The following is a 20,784-nucleotide window of genomic DNA, read 5'->3' as shown; positions in this document are numbered from 1 at the left end:
CTGCTTTAACTCCTGTGGTTTTCTTTGTCTGGTTCAACTATAAATCCAATAGACTTGCATCTAATAAATGGCGCACGTCTAATGCTACAAGCATCGCTGGACTGGAAACGATGCAATTCTCACCCACACAGATGCAAACAAGCAAGTGATTTATCAAGATAGGCTAAAATTAGTCAACTCTAAATTAGAATCTCCTTTCAGCTAAAACATCTGATTTATCCATAAAAGTGGCATGTGCAGCACTTCCTTAGTCTAAGCAAAGTCAGCTCTTCTGCTGCTGGCAAGTCAGAAACTTATACAGCATGACTAGTTTTGGAAATGTTCAGGTGCCTACAGATAATGCTGTACATCCCTATGCAGGAAGCACATCCATATTGTAAAATACCTGCTATAGAGGCACCTATATATGCCATCAACAGATGTTAGATCTCCCATAACCTATAAAGAAAGGTGACAATGACACAATGTCAAAATACATATGTAACAATCTCGTTATCAGAACCTTGCGTGATGATGAGAACTCGGTTGCACAGGAAAACCCTGCGGTCTCCGGTGTTCACCGACGCCCTTACTGGGAGGTAAGAGAGCGCTGAACTCTCCCGACGCAACATACAAGCATAGAGGCCTTTGAAAATGAAATTATTCCATTCTCTCAGTGAAGTTTCAAATGACATCAGGGCATCACAGGAAAAGTTAAATGCCTTTTTTTATTATTTTATTTTCACTTATTTATATAGTATTATATAAAATAAATTGTAATCATAAAAAAGCCATGTAAAGCAAGGACATAGTCGGATTATAATTATACTTCCCCCTATGTTAGGGTATATAAACCAACCCCAACAAAGCCTATAGCCATTGATAGTAAAGTTTCAAACCAATACATAACAGGCATATATTCTTGAAATTAGAATAAAGACTCCTGGCCTCCTAAACTGCCAGCCTTACCAGGAATGCAGAGCTCATTTAAGTGCCAGTCAGAGAGATAACATCAGCATTACCTTGTCAAGACTGAAGGGACAGAATAAAGGTGGGACCAGTAGGCAGCTTGCCAGGCAATGCAGAAAGCAAGGACAAAAACAATGTTGCATAATGGAATTAAATTGCTATTCTAAATTGTTAGCAGCAAGACAATAAAGCAGAATTGTGAAATCACTTGACTAGGCCATTGTCGATTTGTAAGAAATTGCTAGCCTTACTATACAAAGTGTAAAGCTCAACACATCTCTGCACATCTTAGCAACACTAATTATCTGCTTTATTTAATGTAAACATATGCAAATATTCCATCCGTCAGCACCTTCTGCCCTCCACTTCTCAATTCCTTCCTCTGCTGTACATGTTTCTTCTTCCTTCTAACATCCACATTCTTGTCTCTTGAGGTTTTTACACTCATTCATTAGGAATGAGCCCTTAGTTTATTTGTATACTGCTTATTTAGTCACATTTATGTGGTATGCTATAAGCCTAACTGGCTTAACTGAGGTCTAAAACCTTAATAAATAAACTATGTTTCATTATTCTAAGTTGTGCAGTGATAATGGAGTGGCCAATAAAGAGACAGATCAAAAGATATTATTATTGATATTAAAGGGATACTGTCATGGGAATTTTTTTTTCAAAATGAATCAGTTAATAGTGCTACTCCAGCAGAATTCTGCACTGAAATCCATTTCTCCAAAGAGCAAACAGATTTTTTTATATTCAATTTTGAATTCTGACATGGGGCTAGACATTTTGTCAATTTCCCAGCTGCCCCATGTCATGTGACTTGTGCCTGCATTTCAGGAGAGAAATGCTTTCTGGCAGGCTGCTGTTTTTCCTTCTCAATGTAACTGAATGTGTCCCTGTGGGACATGGGTTTTTACTATTGAGTGTTGTTCTTAGATCTACCAGGCAGCTGTTATCTTGTGTTAGGGAGCTGCTATCTGGTTACCTTCCCATTGTTCTTTTGTTAGGCTGCTGGGGGGGGGGAAAGGGAGGGGGTGAAATCACTCCAACTTGCAGTACAGCAGTAAAGAGTGATTGAAGTTTATCAGAGCACAAGTCACATGACATGGTGCAGCTGGGAAATTGACAAAATGTCTAGCCCCATGTCAGATTTCAAAATTGAATATAAAAAAATCTGTTTGCTCTTTTGAGAAATGGATTTCAGTGCAGAATTCTGCTGGAGCAGCACTATTAACTGATTCATTTTGAGAATTTTTTTTTTCCCATGACAGAATCCCTTTAATATTTTCATATTCTACTTTACAGCAAATTAATAAACACCATATCAAGTGACATTGTTATGAAGTCAGCTGTCTCTTTCTTCTGCCTAGGGATACTTGGCACTTTATACATAGCATGCATACCAATTATCAATAAAATGCAACACTGTGATATGCATTCAGATACAGCTAAATGTTGTATTAACATGCAGATGTTGCATTCCAGAACCAAAGTATACATAAAGATCAGCTGAAATATACACATTTCACAAGCTCTTAAGATACAACCCTTTGTTAAAGGACATAGTCATTAAAATATAACGAAAATATATGTGAACTGGGGAATCCTAAAGGGTTTTATCACAGTAACTAAACACTTTCCTGACACCATTCTGTACTAGAATGAAATGCTTTTTTTCCAGGGTGAAAAATGCTTGTTAAATCAGAACCAATTGTATATTTTAACCACCACTGGAGCATTTTCAGGCCAAACTCCACATATACTAGTATTGTCATATGCAATGCTATTAGCTGTCAAATGTGGAGTTTTTTCTACCGGCAGAAAAATGGTGGTAGAGAAAATGGCAAGTAGTTCATCCAGGGCAGGGCACCTCCTCAAATGGGGCAGATTTCAACCAGAAAATGTACATGAAAATCTGAAAATCTGTCACGTTTTTTAAGTATTGACAGACAGATGCCATGCTGGCCAGTGCTTACTGAACAGGGGTGTGGATCATGAGAAGACAGGCGTTGCTGGTGTTTTTCTACCAGTGGAGAGAAAGCAACACATGACACTACTCTTATATTCACAGACAGAAGACAATGTATAACGTATGCTTTTTGGCGCAGAAACGGGAAAATATGAAATCTGTTTTATGTGCATGCTGACTGTCAGTACATACACAAGATGTGGCAGACAGCAGAAGATCATGTGTGATCAATATCCTTACAATGAGTCAGTGGTCTGAACTCTTTTATCTCTCAACCCTGCAGCTTCATGATTCACTTACATCTTAATAAAGGAGGTGAGCATACAAACAAAACCATATGATTAAAATATCTCTTTTCTTATCACCCCAGCCTCTTAAACAGTTATTAGTGATGACATAAAGAATACTATAATTAAAACGATATTAAATGAAATATAAACAGTCAGGCAGCTAAGAGTAGTATTGAAAAATTATAAAAAGTAAACCTAATTAACTAAACATTTAATATTCTTTTCAGATTGGAATAAAATATTTTCTTAAGAAGATAGTACCCCCATAATAACAATCCAGAGAACCACAGGTCACATTCTTGTGGCTTTTCTCTGTTTTTAATGGATCCTATCTCATTATAATATCCTGTTTACTGTAGTTACAAGTCTCCCTGTGCTGATAAGCACTCTCGTGGCAATATCGGAGTGCTTTTAATGTTTAGGTAAATACTTTATATTTGAACCCTGTTAGCAATAAAGGCAATAGAAGCCATAAAAAAGAAAAAGTACAAAAAAAAAACAAAAAACAACTCTGTTACCACAGCCATCTGGTACCCACAGGATTTGAAAAGAATTAATATCATCATTTCCACATACGTCACTGTGGGATCCTGCTGATGACTTTGTCAGACAGTTGGCTGGTGAATTTGTGCTCTTCACATCCCTTATGGAATTTTATTGAACATCTTTTTTGTGTTGTGGACATTTCACCAGTGGAAACGCTGAGTCTGTAATTTTAGCCTGCTGATCCATCAGCTGGGACTGTTTCCTTGTATTGGTAGTAACATGGATTTGATGTTACAAATTCTTTACAAATTTTGCATACCTTCAGAAAAGCCTGATGTAAGGTGTTATGGGAACCATACAATGCATTTCAAAATGGCAACAACTGGCATTTAAAGCTATACTGTAAGAGTGCTATACTGGGACAATGTATTGTTGAGATATATACACATTTGCTGGGATTGGAAGTTTACAGTCAACGTAAAGTGATTTATATAAACACAATTGCATAATGATGGGTAGGGCTATACTAGATATATCTTCCAACTCATCTGCTACTCTCCTTTACGTCTCACCTTTTCTTCTTCATTACAAATGCTAATTTACTGTTCATTGCTTTGCATGTGTCTCATTCTGTTTTTATATTTGCTTTGTCTGAGGGTTAAATAAACATATCTATGACCAGTTTGGCCATGCAGACATCTGGGCAAAGTGAGGAACATTGCACTGATTGCACTAGTACACATAACACAGAAAAAACACATGCTGCATCATTAATTGTACACTTTAAAGGCATGCCATGTACTTATTAAGATTTTTTTTTTACATGACTAATGGGTGGCTGTAACAATTTCACAGACTTTTTTAATATATTACCATAGAGAGAGTGAGAGGATTGTTCTTCACCTTACATTGAATGCAAGAATCAGAATTCCAAAGCATTGTCAGGAGGTAATTTCTCCATCACACTAGTATACATCTTCTATTCTAAGGAAATAACACCAGTGAGAAATATACCCAGAAGACATAAAAAGATGGTGGCCATCCAACTGGTCTACTGCTTGTCCAACTGATATTCCAGTTGTTCCTAAAGAAATAATCAGATAGCTCTAGGAGGCAGAAGAGAAATCTAAGCCAGTAATGAGCCTAACAGAGGAAGAAACCTAGCCAAGTTGTTAAATTATGGGAATAGCCAGTGCTGCCTAAAGAGGTTTCTACCTTGGCTCATTCTCTTACTTCTTGCTGGTAATTACATTTGTGCATGGACACATAATCCGTTAAGAAGCCTGTGTAATTAGATATTTAGACATTGGGAAATCAATGACAGATTGACCTCACCTACTCTGCCCACTATCTTCATGCTTTAACTCGAACTGCAGGCTACATGTCATTTGTTGGATTGGCCAGTACTCTTCAAAATGGAGACATCTGAAAGCTAACATTTTTGACTGACTGTGCAAAGTGTAGATTTTTGCGAAATGTACAATATAACATGTGCTTCATCCCTATATCAAGGGTGCTGACTGTATGGTGACCACCACATAGTGAAATTAAAATGGCAGCAGATCTTAATAAATGCACCAGGAATTCAAGATAAAGACAACAGTATATTCCCAGCTCCTTCACCAAAGCAGGATATGGATTCACTCACAATATTAGGACCAATTCTCCAATCCTGCTTCCGTCCAGTGACTTGAAAAAGATCAGTCGCTCGAAACATGTAGTGTAGAAATAAAATGCACCCTGAATTTGCAGAATTATACAGCGTTTGACTTTTTCTGACAACTTTTGTGATTGAATATTGCCAGCTGCATAATGCCTACCATTGCAGTTTTAGAAAAACTTTTATTACTCCCCGCAGCAACAGCCAACATAATTCAGGTTTATATTTTGGGTAGTGGTAGGTGACAATCTGGTGATACATGTATTAATAAAGCACAAGTCAGATTTGTAAGGCAATTCATCCATAGAACATAAGTAAAGGTATGGGATCCTTTCTCCCGAAACCTGTTATCCAAAAAGCTCCGAATTACGGAAAGGCCATCTCCCATAGAATCCATTATAATCAAATAATCCCCATTTTTTAAAATGATTTTCTTTGTAATAATAAAACGGTACCTTGCACTTGATTCAAAATAAGATATAATGATTCCCTATTGGAAGCAAAACCAGGTTATTGGGTTTCTTTAATGTTTAAATTATTCTCTAGTAGCGTTAAGGTAAAAAATCTAAATTACCAAAGATCCATTATCTGGAAAACCCCAGTTCCTGAGCATTCTGGATAAGAGGTCCCATACCCAGAATACTAGTGGTACCCAGCAGTACAGCAAGTAATGTCCAAAAAGTAAACTGCCTTTGAGCACTTGCCCATAACTTGGCACTAATGTCGGCCATGCCAGTAAAGAAAATGGTACTTATCCAGAAATCTACATTCACATTTAAGGTAAAATGGCTACCTTAATTTTTTACCACCATCTGCAATGCAAAGACAAACAAAAAAAAACCACTGCTTTAGCCTGAGAAGGTGTGCAATAATTACCAAAATTATGACAATCCTATCAAGTTCGGCTAGCTGAATAAGCCTGTGCAATAAATCATGCTTAGGTTTACAGATAGTAAATACATTTGCTCCGATTTACTGAAGCCATTAAGCAGCATCTGTAACAAGATATACAGAAAAATGGAAGCTGATGATAGATAAGAGCTCAGCTAGCCTGCTTTTTATACATACTTTAGGAATGCATTTGGATGGACTGCTGGGTTCAGTCCAGGCCCTTCCAAAATAACTTTTCCATTTTGTTTTAAAAATGTTAACCCAGGCCGTACCAAGAAATAATATAAGAGTTATTAGTGCTCATTCTGCAACTCTAAAAGGTTTCCAGCTGGCTGTAAATAGTTCTGAATTTCAAAATGACATTCTGCAAAACTTCGGCTGTTACATAATGTTTGACAAAATACCAGCAAGAGAAAATAAATGTGCATGTGGCTTATGAAGGTTTGAAAGATTTTTCTGGATAAGCAAACAGTAGCCTTTCAATATAGTTTGAAAACCTGACACTCTCCCTGTTGTTTTGTAGAACTTCTGCAGTAAATAAAAAAGGACTCTTCTTTTGTATGCAAGAATGGTGTCCAGCTTTCCAGAAGTAAAATATGAAAAAATAAAAAGTTTTCTTCAATCCTGTGTTAAGTGGGAATGGCAGCCTATTGCAATGCTATTTTAATTATCTCTCAGGAGAGTATCAAGTTTTATAGTACTCAGGCCAAAACAGCTTGCTGAACTGAATGTGTAGAATCAATGAAATCTCCAAGCCTATGAACACTGCTTATGAAACAGCAAAGAAAATTCTAAATAGCTTAAGATAATTGTATAAGCAATAAAATGAGAAAAAGCCTGTCAGTTTTCTACATAGTAAAGACTTGCAGAATGTTTTCATCCACATATAGTCAATAGGATGCACGTATGATCCAAAGATATGCAATGAACATTCTATGCAATAATTGCTTGTTTTAGTGGGTGGCTTACTTGGAGATATTGCAAACAAATGAACTCATCATAAAGACAGAGCAGCCACTTTTAAATCACAATCAATATTGCCCTTTCCATGCTAATTTTATCCATGGCGAAAATTCTCTAGAGAATTTTCCTACTATTATTATATGGGGGAAATACTGGCAAATTTTTGCAGAGAATTTACACCAGTAGAAAATTCACCACATTTCTCTTGAAAAAGTGAACTCACAATTTTTAGTAAATATTGAGATGTGTTGTGTAAATACACCTGCCGAAGTGAGATGAACTTTTGTGAAATTAGTAAATGTGCCCCCAAAAACAAACGTTTTAAAGTAATAAAATGTGCTGCTCTGCACTGGTTAAACTGGTGTGTTTGCTTCAGAAACAGTACAGACATGGGATCTGTTATACTGAAACTTGTTATCCAGAAAGCATGAATTATGGAAAGGCTCTCTCCCATAGACTCCATTTAAGCCAAATAATCCAAATTTTTCAAAAAAAAAAGTATTTCCTTTTTCTTTGAAAATAAAACAATAACTTGTACTTGATCCAAACTAAGATATAATTAATCCTAATTTTAAGCAAAAACAGCCTATTGGGTTTATTTAATGTTTACATGATTTTCTAGTAGACTGAAGATATATGGAAAGATCCCTTATCCAGAAAACCCCAGGTCCCAAGCATTCTGGAAAACAGGTCCCATACCTGTACTATAGTTTATATTAACAAGCTGCTACAATGGAGTCAATTGAAATAGGGCTAAATGGAACAAGCTCTGTAGAATGCCATTATATTCTACTAAGCTTATCTACTATTGGCTTTGTAAACTGGGCCTTTTATCTTATGATTTACTGAGCCATTGCTACACAGCAGCTTATTTATTTAAACAATAGTATTGTTTCTAAAGCAAACACACCTGTTTTGCCAGTGCAGGGCAATGGTAAATTATATTTTAAATCATTTTCATTTTTTTGGTGTTACTGTTCCTTTAAATAATATCTACTGTAAACATCACGTCTTATAAAAGAAGAGGAAACACCATGAAAGTACTTCCTACTAACACATGGACATATACCCAAGAAGACCTAAAAGAGTTCTGTGGTGCAGAGTTACAATCACCCAAATGCAATAACTGCTCTTTATACCGTGTCACATATGTTTAAAAAAGAGCATGAGGTTGGGGGCAATAGGTCAGGCATTTATCAGATTACAGAATTGAAATTCTATGCAATGTAGGGTTGCAAGGTGCAAATAGATCTTACAGGTGGGCTGGCTATTTTGCTGTCCAAGGTTCTGAAAAGGTACTGTTTCTTTCAAATGCACCACTCTTAATATAATACAACCCCAAGTGTATTTAAGTATCACACATATACAGATTATTGCTATCAGAAAGATGTCAGTCCTTTATTGTTGACATGGTATTACTTATAGCTTAGTATAGTTGCCTGGTTCAATACAAAACTATTATTGAGTACACAGGCAGGTACTTTGGACAAAGAACATCTGCTCTTTGTAGAAATCATACATTTGTCAAAAAGCTATTGCAAGTTTTTGGCCAAAATGTTTTCATTTATCTTGGTCAGTTCCCTAATTACCCTCACATACACAGAACATCAGGTGCAATCATTGCTCCATTTAAAGTATATTATTCCACAGTCAGCAGATAATGTCTACAGGGCTGGATTTACATAGTGGGCGCCCCTAGGCCCACTGCCGTTCGTCGCCCCTGTCCCCTCTCCTTTATTCTCGGAAATTTTCATCATCTGGACTGGAGAAATGGGGATTGGTGCATGAGAAATTAAAAAAATATTGTATCTCCGGTGCGTCCCCAGTGTTTTTAAACCAATGTGGTTATGGTTGGGCAGCATGCCGCCCCCCTAAAATCCTGCCATCCTAGGCCTGGGCCTAGGTGGCCTTTCCACAAATCCAGGCCTAAATGTTTACTTGTCTTCTGTTTAAAAGCCAACATTTAATATCTCAGGGATCTCTCAACAAGATCATACTCATAAATTGGGTCTATATGCCGACGACATTCTAATGACCATAACAAGACCTCTTACTTCCTTACCCAACTTAATCCATTTATTAGACACATTTGGGAAGATTTCCGGACTCACAATAAACCATACTAAATCAGAGGCCCTTAATATCTCATTACCCCATCATACAGTTAAGTTACTACAGCTTAACTTCGATTTCAAATGGCAAGACGTAGCCATCCATTACCTAGGAGTAGATATCCCTCGAGACACCAGCAGGTTGTATCGCCAGAACTACCCTAGATTATGGACAATGACAGAGGAAACCTTACAAAGATGGTCGAAAATGGACCTCTCATGGTTCGGTCGGATCCAGGCATTTAAAATGACACTTTTACCTAAAATTCTCTACTACTTTAGGGCACTACCCGTTCCCGTACCAGAAAATGTCCTTCGAACTATACAAAGGAAGGTTTTCCAATTTATCTGGGCAGACAAACACCCCAGGATTCCTCGACGAACCATGTACAGCCCCAAAACTCAAGGAGGCCTAAATGTCCCCAATCTGCGCTATTATTATGCAGCAGCTCAACTGGTGCCACTTATCCATATGCATGCTACCATACCACCCAAATGGGCTACAATGTTGAAACATCAATTAAACCCGGTCACCCCACAGGCGTTGGTATGGTGTCCCCCTGTATTACGTCCTGACGCCATTGACCCTTCCTTGGCCCACTCCCTCAAAGTTTGGGACAGATATAAACATCCAGCTAAACTTATTTCATCTACACTCCCAGCAGCCCCTATATTGGGGAATCCATCCTTCCCCCCTGGCTTATCGGCTAAACCATTCCACAGGTGGTCATCCAACGGCTTCCGATATATATATCATTCTATTCCATCTCGGGACTCTTTTATGTTCCTTGCTGCGAAAATTACAATAGCCAAACATTGGAAATCGTCTCAGATCCCAATACTGCATTTTAAAGAGAAACTAAATTGGATCATGGTCAATGAAAGGTTAACTAGCATACTTGTGGACAAATATCAAAAATTCAAGGAAATCTGGGAACCATGGTACAGATATTCCTTTCCATTGGCAGAAACCCCTTCTATTCTCTGGTAATCCCCTCTGAATGTAAAGTGTTTATAATCATTAGACAGTACCTGACGTGACCTGAGGTAATGGGCACTTGATACTATTGTTTGGATAAGCATTGGTTTTTTCCTGAGCCGTGAGCCAACGAAAATGAATCCATCTCATCAAGATATTCTACATAGTCAAGGGACCCCGCTGAAGTCGCCAACATCTCTGCTTCACATATACAGTTAAGCATACGTCAACTGTACCATGTCATCTAAAGTTAGTACTATCATTGTTGTAGCTCGTCTCTTTCCCACTTCTGACAGAGTGTCTGGAGGGGGGGAGGATGAGCTCGTTTCATTATCTTTCTCTCTTCTCTGTTTTCCTCTGTTTGAAAATACCTGACGACACTGCTTGATTGTATAACCTTTTTCTTTTCTTGGAAAATCAATAAAAAACTATTGAAAAGAAAAAAGCCAACATTTGGTTGCTAAGGGTTACTAGACCATGAGCAAACACTGCTTGTTAATACAAAACTTTTTTAGTGATTTAGAGGTGGTGGAAAGGGTCCCATATTGTCCACCAGAGAACCTGACCTCCTGAGCCCACCTGGCCTCCTGTTGCTCACAACAACTGGGTCTAAGTGTTGCTTGGTCATGTACTGTATCTAAAAGGCAATATAAACAAACAAACATAATAACATAATATATATAATACTGTAACAAAGCTCCAGGGTATCTATATACAGATAATGGATCCCATATATATATATATATATATATATATATATATATATATATATATATATATATATATATATACATACATAGGTATGAAACTCAGCATGTCAACCTGTTCATTGGCCTGTACGCTTGTAGAAACACATTGCTCTACGTATATGTTTAGGACTGAATATATGCCATCCAATCAGAAATACAAGAACGTGGTTTTAAGTGAACAAATTGTGTTAGCTTCAGGTAGAAGTATATTCCATGAATACAGATTAAGAAATATAGTACAATAAGAAATGTTTTTAAATTCTTTTTAAAAGACTGAGTATGCTTTAGAGAGTGGAATCCCATGAAGACTCTATTCCACACCAGCATTTCTTGAGATCTATTGCACTCAGATACCAAGTTTGAACTAGTCAAGGCTTTCTAGTAGATAACTGCACAACAGTCAGCGCTGATTCCACATGTTTTGGGACATGTCCTTTTCTTGGGAAAGGCAAGTGATCCTGTTTATTGGGGGAGTTAGTGCAGTATAAAACAAATCAATTGTCCATTATTGCTCTACAATAGCAAACAATTAGGAAAACATGTCTATATTAAAAGAATAGAATTCATGATTTTTCGATTTGGCCAAATACTAAACTTTCCACAAAAAGATTGGCCAGTTGACCAACACTGAACCCTAATTCTATAACAAACCCTATGTATATTCAAATTTGACATGAAAAAAAATCACATCATCTTTGAACAAAGAATTGTTTTCAGTTGTCTGAAACTTCACAGACACACTTTATGTGGCCAATAAATTCAACTTCATTCAATACTAGGGGGCATGTTTACTAACGTTCACATTTTTTTTTAAGAATCTCTAAAAAATGGTGGTTTTCCTATATTTCTTGAAAACTCTAAAAAATTTTGATTTTTTAAGTGTAAAAACCATGAACCATGACAAAAATTCACCAAGTAAAAGTTGTCGAGGTGTTATAGAAGTCAATTTGGGTTTTTTAAAGTTTAAGACACAGAAAAAGTAAACTTGTTTGCAATGACAAATAACATTGTTGCATTAATTTTCAAGGAGTCTACAATTTGACATCGTTTTAATGTGCATAACATGCTTTAAACTTCTAGCATGGCTTGAACAAGCTCCTATATTTTAAAATAATATAAAATAATATACCACTGAACTACATTTCCACCAGTAAAAATATGGATTAGTTTATTCTCAACACTATGGTGTTGGCGGCCATTACAACTAAACACAGTCACCTAGAATTAAGAGCTACAGAAATATGAAATGGAAAATGATCCTTTGTTTTTTTTTTACTGGTTCACAAAACCTTAAGGACATCGTGAACAATGGTAACTAGCATAACTATAGCTGTGCAAATGTAGATCCATATAATGAGCTATCTCAAGGCAAGAAGGCATTTTATTTCACAATATTTAGTATTTTATTTAACTAGAAAAAAGTTAAAGAGATCTTGACACCAGAAATTCAACCTTTTTTGACATCTATTATAACATTTTCTTTGCATGCTATTTATAATTTTGCCACAACTGTATTTTCCCAGTGCTTTTACACTACCTATCTAATCCCCATGTTTCTCTGGAGGCTGCCATATTTGTGCAGCAGTAGAGTAGAAACTCTGAAAATTTGGCAGTGGTGTGGCAGTCTCACTGCACACATCAGCTTCAACCACACTCCCCCCTCCCTGTTCAAGCAAAGATTTAATGTAAAAGTGAGTCTAAGAAGGGGGATTTCTATGCTAATTATAGAGGAAGTCAGGTTTAGGAACTTCAAGTAGCTACAGTATTTATTATAAAAGCAGGCCTATCAGCAAAAAACAGTCAACATGACCTATAGATGACTTTTAATCTTCAGAAATATTTTGAGGAGCAGTTTAAGGGGATGCCGCCACCTACAGCTTTACAAATGTTTGTAAATTTACAGGAACAACAAGGAAACTTATTTGGCTTAAAAAAAACCCCCTGAAAAAAAGCTTTGTTGGTGTGCAAGGTGTTAAATGCATGCTATGTGTATTCCAGTAGGCGACAGCTGGAAAGCAGAAAAGAATATCCTACCATATAAAGGGAATCCAGGGAGCTCTTTACTATGAGATTATTTGAGTGATATTTCAATTTTTTGCAAAACCTGTCCCTTGCGTATCTCCCCATGTGTAATGAAAGCATCGAATTGCAGCTATTTCTTTCCACTATTTCTAGCATTCAGAGAGTCATTCAAGGGAAGGCTTTCAAATGAAAGTGGCCCTCTCTCTGCTGCTCTTTCTGTCCTTCTAACCCTACGGGACGCATATGCCTGCCCAATTCTGCATGTCGCTTTTATATAAGAGAACTTCCAGCTTCTGATCTACTTTGAAGCATAGGATGGTTGGTGGGGGCACAGTTGCCTAACTGTAGAGGCAGACACAGTGTATCAGTACTGGAGGAACTCAGTCTAAATGTGCTGAATAAATTCATAGATCCCTGTATATATATATATATATATATATATATGCACACACGCACTTATAGAGACTAGCACACTTGGTTAACACAGAACAAACTCAGTTCAGTTTTTTCAATCAGTTTTAGATGAGTGCCACTGGGGATTAGACTTAATTTCATGAAAGGGACTGGTTGTTCATGGAACACATGAACATACTATAAAGCACACTTAGGAAAAAGTGTCTACAGTCAACTCATTTTGGTGTAAGAAAGGACCTTAATTGCAACTTATTCTATACATAATTAGATGAATGATGCATTGCATTACATACTGTGCTGCGTGGACTTGAGTAACAGAGAGGTTCTTGCTCTCTCTGTCTAAATTAGCCCTAAAAATTATCTGTACACTGCTTATACATTGCAACATTACCTACTCTAGATTCATTGGAAGATAATTAGCGGTAAAATATACGTTTTCTCTGTCAATTGCTAGATAATTCAGTTCTGTTCCTCCTGCCAGTCACTGACATATGCTACATCTGCTGTACATGTGACTACACATATATAGGGTATTGAGGCTCAGCACTTGAGTGATGGATTGCTCGTGTTGACGACTGTTTAAATGTTGATACTGGGACCTGTATATTACTTTTTCTTGCCCCTGCCACCTTCCATTAAAATAGAGAGAACCAGATTACAATTTATAGGAAACAGGCCCAAAGCAACACTCAAAAGAGTATAGAAATTAGGGTGTTACAATGCCACAGCAGTGCATGTGGATCTGCTTCCTCCAGTGCAGGACAGCTCTTCAAATCCTTATACCATCTACATTTAAATAATACATTTAGGTGTAATGAATACAGGCATAAACCAGGCAAGATGAATATAGCTAAATATATTTCAAATATTATTAAAGACTTAAGGTAGGAATAACCTCTGACCATATGGATTTAAAATGCCTGCGCATAACGTTCCAATTGTCTTCTTTCTTGACTATATGTTAAAAAAATGCATGTCAGCTTCGCTGGTAAGATGAATACATTATAATTGTCTTTTCCAAAGCTGTCTGGTCGAAGCCTCAACCATACTCTCAGTATTTTGTAGATTACTTAATTCCTCCTTTGCCTGTGGATGTTATACATTGTATCTGGGCATATCAATCCTGCAAATACTTAAAGAACAGTGTAGTCTTGACATGACTGGCATCCTCTAAAAACATTTGATTTGTTTAGAGGGCTTTAGACAGGGTCTATTTGTTTAAAGGAATAGTAACACCAAACAATGAAAGTCGTTTAAAGTAATGAAACTATAATATACTGTTGTGCTGCACTGGTAAACTTGGTGTGTTTGCTTCAGAAACTCTACAATAGTTTATATAAACAAGCTGCTGTGTAGCCATGGGGGCAGCTATGCAAAACTGAAAATGGAGAAAGGGTGCAGGATACACAGTAGATAACAGATAAGCTCTCCAGTATACAATTGGATTCTTAAGAACTTATCTGTTATCTACTGTATATCCCGTGCTTGAATGGCTGCCCCCATGGCAACACAGCAGTTTGTTTATAAAAACTATAGTTATATTACTGAACCAAACACCCCAGTTTTACCAGTGCAGGGCAACAGTACATTATATTGTCGCCTTTAAAACACTTTAATTTTTTGGTGTTACTGTTCGTTTCACCCAGAGTCCTAACCCCCATTTTGTTTCTCAGTATTCTGAGACAGTTATCTCACCAACTGTATCCTGTACTTTTTTAAATACAAATTATGGCCATGAGTAGAATATTCATTGGCCAAGAAATACTGTTGACTTTGCTCCACTTTGCTCAAGTGGCTCCTTTGGATTAGAAAGATATAGGGTCCCAAGGAGACTGGAGTCAGGAACCAAAACTGGCAAGGGCTTTTTGTAAATGCAGAAGATTGATGTTTTGTCTGTAGCACCCTCAAGCATGAACAGATGAAGTACATGCCTTTTTTTTCAAAGCTGGCCATTGTTGTTCTCCCTGGCTGCTTCAGAAGCTGTTAACAATTAAAGAGAAATGGTTTCTGCAAAGAGAAAAATCAGAGGGAACACTAGGAGAAACCCACCATTCCCCCCGCCCCGCCCTGCGCTTCCCATCTCAGAGATTTATAGCCAGCTGTGCTGCTGAGTGGAGCTTGAAATAAATAAATAAGATGAAATTAGAGGCCCAGATGCTGGGGAAGGAAAATATATATGTTTATACACATATCTATTTTCAAGGTTAAGATCTTTTTTTTTTTACCTTGACTAGAGTTTCCCACATAACTTTTTTATGCCTCACTTCATCATGGGAAATGTAAGCTCTGCAGGTTCAGAGCGTGTTTTGGGATCTACCATGTTTCTGCAGTTGGATTTTAAATCTCATTTTTATAAATACTCTAAAAGCCTTTTTTTTCAATTCACACACTTTTTAGCATAAACAAATATAGATATTAAATATATCAATATAAAACAGTTGAATGCCCAATAATACCTTTACAATGCTCAACAGCCTTCTCGACAAAAGCCCCAGAATGCACTGCAAAAGCTGCTAAAATGGACACAGCAATTGGTTTTCTATCTAGAAGGCTGCGGTCCCATTCCTGGTGAAGCTCAGACAAGCATTGTCTGATAATCCTGTTTGGAGAGGTCTCCTGCTTGCTGATATATACCCTTTAGGATACAAAAGGGCTTAGCACTGCTTGATTTAGACTGCATGGCTAGTGTTTAAATGCTTCACTTGCTGAGAAAAAACCCCTAGCTTAATACAGCTGTCTCAGATTCTGTCTAACAGCATTCGAGGATAGTGAGGCTCTTCACTCCAGGAATATAGTGCAGTTACAATCTGCATTCCATATTTCTGAACAACAATTCTCTCTTTGCGAAATCAGGAGTTTGATTTTACCTGGGCTATTTGTATAGATTCTTTACCATTGCACATATACTGTATATATATATATATATATATATATATATATATATATATATATATATATATATATATATATATATATATATATATATATATCCTGCCTTTATCATTACCTGAGAACTTTGGAGTTGTAAAAGTGTGGCTTTACTCGTTTGTTAAATACAAAAGCATGGGCAGGTAAACTACCGTTTTTAAGTATGCATTTTATTTCTTTGTATTAGTTTCTAAACTTTTACACTGGTTGCTTAGCAACTTGTTAGCAAACGAGGGTGAATGTTCTATAGAGTAACTGTGGTAGAAACACAAGCTGTGATGGTTTGCAGATCGGGGATTTCTTTCCGATGCCTGCAGTGTAGAAAAGGCGAGGGTTTCAACAAAAAAATCAGGGATTGGACCATTTTCCCAATAATATACTGCAAATGAAAGTTCTCATCTATGTTATTAAATGCCCAAGACGCTATTAGTCACGAGTGCAGTAATATAGAAGTATTCTTACTACAGCTTAAACAAGAACATTCAAACATTGTTAAAGGGACAGTTTACGCCCTTACACAAGGATAATGAATAAGGCATGTGATGAACATAATCTTTGATATGATCCTATGGTTATTGAGCTAAACAAACATGGTAAACAGAGAAACTGAAGCTATCCCACGTTTGGTCCTTGCAAGGTAGATGCTTAAACTACAAGTGTATAATGGTTTTTGGAGTAGCTCCAACTGTCCCATGTGCCCTGTTTAACCCAAGAAATACCAAAAAAAACCTTTTAATGATTCAAATGAAAAAAAAAAATATTGCACTTGTGTTGAACAACAACCCCATTAAAAAAATACTAACTTCTTATGAACGCCAGCTAAATGTGCATCTGGGCAGTAACGCATGGCAAACAATGGAATTGTAGCTATAATAGCTAAATAGCAGCTGGGTATAATTAACTAATAACTGGTGGCTATGCCTGGTACCTAGTTATTGCTCAGGTTCAATTTTACTCTTTGGTAAATGAGTCTGATGGTGTCTCAAACATTCTTTTTGAAACACTGTGCCATTATTAAAGGGAATTATTAACTGAATTACTTTTGTTATTAGTTAACTTGCAATAAGTCACCATGGATTTAAGTCAGATAGGTTGTACCAAATAAATATTTCTGGCTATAAAACAGTCAGCTCTTTAGGTTGATAGAAATGAAGTGGTTGCTGTTAATGTGCTTATGATTTATGATATTATGTATGTCTCTGAACAGACATGACGATTCCAAGATTAAGACATACGGTACAAAAGAAGCATACTCAAAAAAAATGCAACGTAGCTTTAAAGTGATACTGACACTAAAAACTACTTTTTAAATTATGAATGTACATTAAAAGTTACCTATAGGTCGTGTTGAGCATTTTTTGCTGAGAGGTTTGTTTTTGTAAGCAATTTTGAGTTGAAGTTTCTAAACCTGACTGTTTTGCCAACTTGACTGTCTCATCTCAGCCTGTCAGTTAAAGTTTCTAATGCTAACGGACTCCAGCTGCACAAATATGGCAGCCCCCTCATATAGAGGAACATGCGGCATTAGACAGGTAATGTAAAAGCATTGTGCAAATACTTAATATGGCAAAGTTATAAGTTGCTTTCAAAGGCAATATTATGATAGATGTAAAAAAGAGTGTCAGTATCTTTTTAAGAATGGAATGGATTCTGGGATGATTTGGGCAGAGGGGTTCTATGCATTTGTTATTAGGAAACATCTTTGTTGTCAATTTAGCAGAAACATGCAAATCATAGAAAGTTGGGAGTCTGTATTGGTAGCTGCAACTGGGAGTCACTTAATGATGGGTGTATTTAAGATGATGTGTTTGATAAGATACTGTGTTCTGAGGTGGGAAGCTTAAATGCCAAAATAAACGAGACTTAGGTTATATATACTAAGTGCTGCTAATACAACAGTATTTACTCTTTGGCTCTTTAAAAGGAAAGCTTTTCCAACACATCTTGCAAGCTAATCTTTATACAGACACAGTGGCTGCTGGAAAAGTGTATGTGCCCGCAATCAATAAGGTGAAGCTATCTGTAATAGGAACATTCAGCTAGTATGGAAAATATGATGGTGCGTCTGATATAACTTCCTGAATAAACACCCAGTCAGAAAGCAAAAGTATAAATTTTGAGTTGCTTGTACACTTGCAAACAGGAAGAAAATATGTCAGTGTAAGCAAGTTATCCCTATTTCATTGCTTTGGTGATACTGATTAATTATTGGTATTTGACAGAGCCACTTTCTATATTATATTTAAAATACACTGTATATATAGTACCAGCATAAGCCCTGTGACTCCCGTACAATTAAACAACTAATAAAGCAGTAGTTCTTGACAAAATATATGCTGTCTATGACCATCTTGGGGCCCCAAAAAATGTGACTTGTGTAGCGAGGCAATGCAAATGTACTAGGCCACTCCCACTTTACCACCCCCCCTGCTACTCCCTTTAGCCATAATTACATAAGTATTCCATTAAGACCAAAATAAGAGAAAATGTTTAATACCCCAGACAAGCTAGTAAGATGCATGGAGAATATTGATTCAGAGCATTAACACATATGACAAGGGGAGGCCCATTAATCAATGGTTAAATCTTAGTGTCTATAGAGGTTTTGAACTCTATTTCTTGAAAATCATGAATGCCATGAGTTATTAAAAGATCCATATATAAAAAGTATGAATGAAAATAATGTTCTATGATGTGCTAAAAAATACAAATAACCTCTAAAACCTACAAAACTATTTTTCTGACAATTAGTGAAAAATAATTAGAAAACCTCTAAATGTCCAAATTAATTAAAAATATCTTGAAAAATAAATAATACATGAATAAAAAGACCCCTACGATCACTTTAGAAAATGTAAACTTTAAGGAATGCAGTCCTATTTTACTCAGCAGGTATGCCAATCCATTCCCAGTTTGCTACATGCCTGGGATCAGGGTCTTTTTTTAATTAGTATTTTCCACTTTCAACATAAGAACACCTTTATTATGTAGAAATGGGGCCTTATGTTAAAATATAAAGTAGGTGGAGATACCCCAAAAAGAGTTGCTATATCCTCTATGCTATAATAGTTTACCAGCAGCACTATAAGTGGACCAATCAACATGAGGGCCTTTTTCTTAGATTGCTTCCTTTGGGTCACAGAGTAAAAGTAAAAGTTGGGAGTCTGTATTGGTAGCTGCAACTGGGAGTCACTTAATAAGTCTACCAATACAGACTCCCAACTTATTAAAAGGAATTTCCTGTGTGAGGCAGTCCACCTCAGGTAGAAGACTTATGTTCCCTTTTACATAAAATTGCATTAGTGCTAATTACGTTCAGGCAAGCTATTCTACTTTAATTGTTTATTATTTGTCTTCCATTAAATTCCCTAATTAAGATTTAAAAGCAGAAGGCCAGATCTAGTAATCAAGGAGATTTTAGTAGCCAGAAGCCTGTTAAGAAAAACTCTTCTAGTTTCATTACATTGCCTTTTTTAATAAGTTAAGGCCCCCAAGCAAATAGTCTTAAAGATAATTTCCCTATAAAATGTTACTTGTCTAAACAAAGTAACTTTGCTGCATAGTTATCTACCTAAAGTTGGTACATACAGTACCTAGCTGACACAAATGGAAACCATTTTGAACCTTTCTTCATACAGTTATTCTTATATCTGTACTACAGTCTGTAAAGTCAGAAAATTAGTGAGTAGCTGCACATGCCAGTAGAATTAAAGATCATGGAAACAGGACAGGCAGGCTTTATTAGTTAAATTTTGATCTCTTCTAAAAACCACACATGGACCTTTCTTGCATGATGTGAATTACTGAAGCAGAGAAAATATTTTTTTCATGTGAAATACTGTTATCAGAATTTACTGGCTTCGTAACTTTCTGGAGCTGGAAATATGGACCTATTTCAGCAAAGTGACACACCTGTGTGTTGATCATTATTAAATAACTGCAGTTTTTGTATCCTAACTAGAAAATGTATTTACCATGGCTGTGACAGTAAATGTAAACTTGCAACAATGTCTGTGTGCCTTATAGCATGAAATGCTTAAGGTTTACCTAAGCATTTTCATACAATAAACATTACTTTTTCTGTATTCTGAACTGGTCATAAGTTTTGTGAGTACCTATCTCTCTATAGTACAGTCCCGGATTATCTGCTACATTTTCTGATAGTCTGGAGCATGAGAACTCCATGTTTTTAACTAGTGAGCTTCAACCGATTAAATGGAAAACTTTTAAACACCAAAAGAGCCGGCTTCTTTTGACACAACTTACTGTGCCGCCTTTCTTTTGAGAAAGCCACACTACCACGTGCACAATTTATAAAATATTTAAATAATTATATAATAATCCTAATTATAATAATATGAATTAATGAAA

General features: G+C 36.5%; 1 protein-coding gene across 2 annotated transcripts in view; it reads right to left on the bottom strand.

The window, feature by feature from the left end:
- Positions 1-20,784, bottom strand: part of ssbp4.S (single stranded DNA binding protein 4 S homeolog) — a 212,243-nt gene that overhangs the window by 24,029 nt on the left and 167,430 nt on the right.

Source organism: Xenopus laevis, chromosome 1S (genome assembly GCF_017654675.1).
Source record: "Xenopus laevis strain J_2021 chromosome 1S, Xenopus_laevis_v10.1, whole genome shotgun sequence".
Classification (NCBI taxonomy): domain Eukaryota; kingdom Metazoa; phylum Chordata; class Amphibia; order Anura; family Pipidae; genus Xenopus; species Xenopus laevis.
Note: the sequence above shows the minus strand (reverse complement) of the source record. Positions and strands in the feature narration are given on the sequence as shown.